Genomic DNA, 5,872 nt, shown 5'->3' on the forward strand with positions numbered 1-5,872 from the left:
TTCATATTCCCCAAATGAGTGAGAACATACACTGTTTGTCCTTCTCCGATTGACTTACTTCACTCAGCATAATAACTTCTTGCAAGATACATCCACGAAAACAAAAGAAACAAAAGCAAAAATGAACTATTGGGACTTCATCAAGATAAGAAGCTTTTGCACAGCAAAGGATACAGTCAACAAAACTCAAAGACAACCTACAGAATGGGAGAAGATATTTGCAAATAACATATCAGATAAAGGGCTAGTTTCCAAAATCTATAAAGAACTTATTAAACTCAACAGCAAAGAAACAAACAATCCAATCATGAAATGGGCAAAAGACATGAAGAGAAATCTCACAGAGGAAGACATCGACATGGCCAACATGCACATGAGAAAATGCTCTGCATCACTTGCCATCAGGGAAATACAAATCAAAACCACAATGAGATACCACCTCACACCAGTGAGAATGGGGAAAATTAATAAGGCAGGAACCCACAAATGTTGGAGAGGATGCGGAGAAAAGGGAACCCTCTTACACTGTTGGTGGGAATGTGAACTGGTGCAGCCACTCTGGAAAACTGTGTGGAGGTTCCTCAAAGAATTAAAAATAGACCTGCCCTACGACCCAGCAATTGCACTGTTAGGGATTTACCCCGAAGATTCAGATGCAATGAAACGCCGGGGCACCTGCACCCCGATGTTTCTAGCAGCCATGTCCACAATAGCCAAACTGTGGAAGGAGCCTCGGTGCCCATCGAAAGATGAATGGATAAAGAAGATGTGGTTTATGTATACAATGGAATATTACTCAGCCATTAGAAACAACAAATACCCACCATTTGCTGGAGGGTATTAAGCATACAAGTCTTGATCACAGGGTTGTAAGTTTGAGTCCCATATTGGGTGTAGAGATTACTTAAAATCTTTAAAAAAAAACATTAAAAAACTTATATAAGTTTTTAATCCTGTTTTTAATCTAGAAACCTTCTTTTATTACTTTTTAAAAACTTGCTGCTTTGATTGTCCAGGCAAGAAACGGAATCATTTTGGAAATACACAAGATTCCTCAATTGTAAGACAACAAATAAAAATAATTATTATTTGCATTTTGTATGATTCAATTATATTTTAAGTTCACTGTAAAATTTTGACTGGTAGAACCTTATTAATGAGGTCTATTAAATATATAGTATGCAGAAAAATTAAACATGATAATATGTAGATATGGGGAATTCTGAGGAATGTCAAACCTCAAATGAATTCTACAAAAATCAAAATTTATTCAATTATATAGGTAACACTAATTCCACAGGAAACCAATTGTGTTTAGTTCCCCTCATTTCCCGCGTCTCTGTACTTGACCATATTCATGTGAGTTGTTACCTTGCAGCACTAGGTTTCTTTAGGAAAGAACTGTGATTTTCAGATTTCTGGTTTCCATAGACCAGGCCAATGTCAAAATCAGTTTTGGAATTGGTGGAGTATTGCCAACATTTTGTTTTTTCAGGCTCCAAAATGAAACAAAATATGACTAACATCTCTTTTTACCACCTTTAGGAAAAGATTATATACACCTGAATAATCCCAAATAATTATAGGTTTTGAAGCAGAAGACCAATTTTCCAACGTTTGGTTCCCCTCACTTAAAAAAGCTTGAACAGAACACTTTGTGGATCTCCGCAGAAGTTGAAGTTTCAGTATTCAAAGGTGAATTACTTAAGATTAGTGTGATGCTTGGGGCGCCTGGGTGGCTCAGTGGGTAAGCCTGCGACTCTTGATCTCAGCCCAGGTCATCATCTCAGGGCTGTGACAAGGAGCCTAAGCACAGACTGGGCTCCACACTGGGCTCTGATTCCCATCATGAAATAGAGATAAGCCGCAGCCGCTTAAAGCCTGCAACTCCATAAATCACCGTCTATTCAAAAATACGAGCAGCGAGGCTGAGAATTCGCAAGCTTTAGCCCATACCGAGATGCCCCATCGCGCAGCGGTGCTGAGGAGATTGCGGCCTGGCGGCCTCACAATTTGGCATGCGGCGGTGGGACAAGCAGGGCAGAAGCAGCTAAAATATTTTGGGAAAGCCAGTAAAATGGTAAAAATGTAAGAAAAGTGCAAAATCTCTCATCAACAGGACTGACCCCAAGGCCCATGTATTTGCCACCAGACTGCCATAAAGAAGAATAACCCCAGGAAGTGCCTTCGCAGGGTGGGAGGTGGAGACACTGTGGAGCAGGAATGCTGTTGAGGGAGAAAAGGACTGCTTTGAGGCAGCCAATGTCACAGGCCCTGGGGGGAAATCAGGCAAGGCAGTGAATGTGCTCAAAGACCTTTCCAAGCATCACAGACGCCTCTCTGAGTCCATCAGCAGGGGCCCTCCACGCAATCACCAGCAGAATTACCAGAATAGTGAGAGTGGGGAAGAGAAAAGAAGGATTCCGAAGGGCTGGTTTGAGCCATTTATCTCAGCCCAGGCCCTAGCACAGTTTGACAGTTCTCCAGTCTCCCCCTCTATAACTGCAGAGACCCTGGGGGCTCTGCTGATCAACAATGTCCCAACTCTCCAGTGCAGGGAGAAGGGGTGGAAGGTGCTGACAAGCAGGGGTGCAGGAGAACAAGGTAGACCAGTGGGACACAATGTGTATCCTGAGGTTACAGACCACCATCCCTAGAGGTGTCTTCCTCTCAGCAAAGACAGCCCTGGAGAGTGATGGAAGGGAGGATAAGATAAGGAAAATCAAGGATGGACACCCAAGGTCAGCAGCCACCTTGCGTCCTGTACCGCCACAACTGCAATCACCGACTCAGACGCCCAGAGAAACCTAACATTGAGAGGGCAGAGAGACAAAAGCAGCCGATCCAGCAGCTGAGCACTGGTCGGCTCCTCTGAGGCTGAGCAGGGCATATTCACTGAGAGATGCCTATCTTTCACAGCCTGTGCATATCAGCCGGTCAGTCAACTGACCTGAAAAGTGGAGATGAAATTCCAGCAATAAGAAATGAACAAAGATCGGAGCTGAAGGCCTTAAGCGCTTGCTTTTTGCCCATTGACCAGGTAAATAGAACCATCTGCATTATCTATGCAGCATGGGGTTTTTATTGATTACCTAAAGACATCTTTTTGGTAATTGATATTTGATTTTTAAAAAAAAAAAAAAAAAATTGTCTCAATACACCTTTAAAGGTTTTTAAATTGTTTCCTATCTGGTTTCAGTTGAGATGAGATTTAAGAACCTCCTTTTTAATTTGTAATAAAAGTTTACAGCTTGAGTCAACAAACAGCAAGCACCCGTTAATAAAGCTCTTAAATAATAAAAAATCATATCAAAAAAAATGAAACAAGTTCAGATATGAGGATCCCCACAGTTCTGATCAGCAGGAGGAACCTGTTTCCCTTACTATCCCTTTAGTAGCAAGTGAGACTTCATGAGATATGAGATCCAGTTCATCCCTCCAGTACAGTGGACTCATGCACCAGAGTTCCTGAGCATCGCAGTTGAGTTTCAGCTGTTCTCGGTACTTCCGCAACAAGTCCTTTTCTCTAGGAGCTTTCGCTCCTCGGCTTGGACGGTCAGGATGTACGCTGTGGCTTTTAAGGATCACTCTCCTGGAGGCCTTTGCATCGTTTTTCCAACTCCAGGATGGGCTGATCACGCAGGGCAAGGAAGCTCCGTGTCAGCTGCTTCCTCCTCTGCTTTCCTTAGACAGAAATGTGTGCTCTCTTAGTCATGTCTTGTCACTCTGCAAGTGCCCGAAGGACCTGGGGGGGGCATCCGCGGTTGCTGCTGGTCTGTCTCAGGGCTCTAGCACTGCGCAGCCTCGCCCTCTTGGCGGCGGGATCGTCCTTCCTGGTGGAGGGATATGACTGAGCCCGCTGTAATTTAACTGCTCATGGGTGGGCACCTGGCATCTCTTAAGGACCAGCGGGCTGCGAGGAGGTGCTGCTGCCTCCAGCAGAGAGGGGGACCCCGATTCGGACCTTTGGCAGGGGGCTGCCTTTTTTGCACAGCATCAATTTCTTCTTCTTCGTCCCCTTGTTCTTCCTCCGAGTCGCTGCTGGGGGCGGGCGGTGTCTCCTTGTGCAGCGCCGGGGGCTCGGGGCCGGCCCTTAGGGGGGATGGACTCTAAAATGGAGAGCAGAGAGTCCGAGGACGGGGAGAAGGCGGCCGGGTCGGGGCGGCGCAGGGCTTGGGCGGGTAGGGGAAGACCACGGAGGGGTCGATGCACTCGGAGGCGGCGACGCTCAGGTCCCGCAGGTACAGGCTGGAGGTGGAGCGGCCGCCGGGCCTATTCGGAAGCAAGCGGGCTGCTCAGGCTGCCGCCGTCTCTGCGCGCAGCCTGGTAGGAGCCCCGCTTTCATGAGACGAGATTTTCGGTGTTGGCCTCTAGAAGCTGCCTCCATATGCAGTCCTGGATGATGACGCTTTGGATGAAGGTCTCTGTCGTCCGGGTCGCAGATGAAGCTCTGGTTCACCGCGTCTCCTCCCAGCATCTCGGTCACCATCTCCAACTTGGTCGGCCGTGGAGAAGCTGCCGCCAGAAAAATCACATCCCCCCCGGGGGACAAGGGCGCGACTGCGACATAGGACGGCGAGCAGAGCCCATTGCGGCGGCTCGGGGACAGCTGCACAGCGGGCAGCAGCTCGAACTTACTTCCAGATGTCCTCGCTGGGCGCCGGCGGCTGCAGCTCGCTCTGCTGCTGCCGCTGGGATTCTTTTCTCCTCCTCAAATCGCAGTAGAAACACATGCTGCACCGACTCGTAGTCGAGGTCCCAGTTCCTGCCGGCGGAGCTGACGTTGGGAGGCATCGCGGCAATTGTTTGCCCTCTCCGGAGCAGACCCGGCGTCCGACTGCGGCGGGAGCGCCTTCCAGGGCAGCCGGGCGCGGGCTGCGGCGGCGGGAGAAGTGTCTTCCCGAATAGGCAAGAAGGGCAGAGCCTGCGCCGCGTCCGGAGAGTCGCGTTCTCCTCGCTCCAGGGTGCTTGCAAGTTCCACAAAGGGGAGGGGAGCCAAGTGTTTATGCCATTGCGGGGCAAAGAGTTCCATGGGAGCGGGGTATGCCGCGCGATTGGATTCGGAGGCGGAGAGGCCCCCCCTGTGACTCCGGGTCTCCCTTCCCCGGGGCGCCCGAGCGCCCCTCGCCTCGCTCTCTCTCTCGCTCAGCTCTTTCCCCCCCCGGCGGACGCGCCCGCCCCTCTCCTCCGTCTCTCGCAGGGATCATTACAGCGAGTCGGAGATAGCCCCGACGAGCAGCGTTGATCCTGCTGAGCACGATCCCTCCCCTCTGTTCTCTGTCCTCCCGCCGAGCCTCTGAATAGCCCTGCCCTTCCCTGAGGCCAAGGGGGGGCCAGGCGGCGGCCGGGGCGTGGCGGCTGCAGCTGGGAGACGCGCGGCTCGGGCGGAATGGGACAAGGTGTAAGGACGACCTGGATTTCTGAGTTCAGGCCGCTGTCAGTGATAAGGGTGTCTGCTCGGTGGGGAAGAGGTGCAACTGCTCAAATTCCACATAAGGCAGGGGAACTGCTGTTTAAAATGTCTTTGGGGGATCCCTGGGTGGCGCAGCGGTTTGCGCCTGCCTTTGGCCCAGGGCGCGATCCTGGAGACCCGGATCGAATCCACGTCGGGCTCCCGCATGGAGCCTGCTTCTCCCTCTGCCTGTGTCTCTGCCTCTTTCTCTCTCTCTCTCTGTGACTATCATAAATAAATAAAAAAATAAAAAAATAATAAAAAATAAAATGAATTTGCTGGGATCCTGGGTGGCGCAGCGGTTTTGCGCCTGCCTTTGGCCCAGAGAATCTCCTGGAGACCCGGGATCATGATATACCACTCATTTCCCTCCAGTGCATGGAGCCTGCTTCTCTCTGCCTGTGTCTCTCTGCCTCTCTC

The 5,872-nt window shown here is 50.1% G+C and overlaps 1 pseudogene; it reads right to left on the reverse strand.

Moving 5' to 3' along the window:
• Positions 1 to 3,452: 3,452 nt before the first annotated feature.
• Positions 3,453 to 4,818, reverse strand: LOC129514394 (myc proto-oncogene protein-like; annotated as a pseudogene).
• Positions 4,819 to 5,872: the final 1,054 nt, after the last annotated feature.

The sequence above is a fragment of the Nyctereutes procyonoides genome, unplaced genomic scaffold (genome assembly GCF_905146905.1).
Source record: "Nyctereutes procyonoides isolate TBG_1078 unplaced genomic scaffold, NYPRO_anot_genome, whole genome shotgun sequence".
Taxonomy (NCBI): Eukaryota; Metazoa; Chordata; class Mammalia; order Carnivora; family Canidae; genus Nyctereutes; species Nyctereutes procyonoides.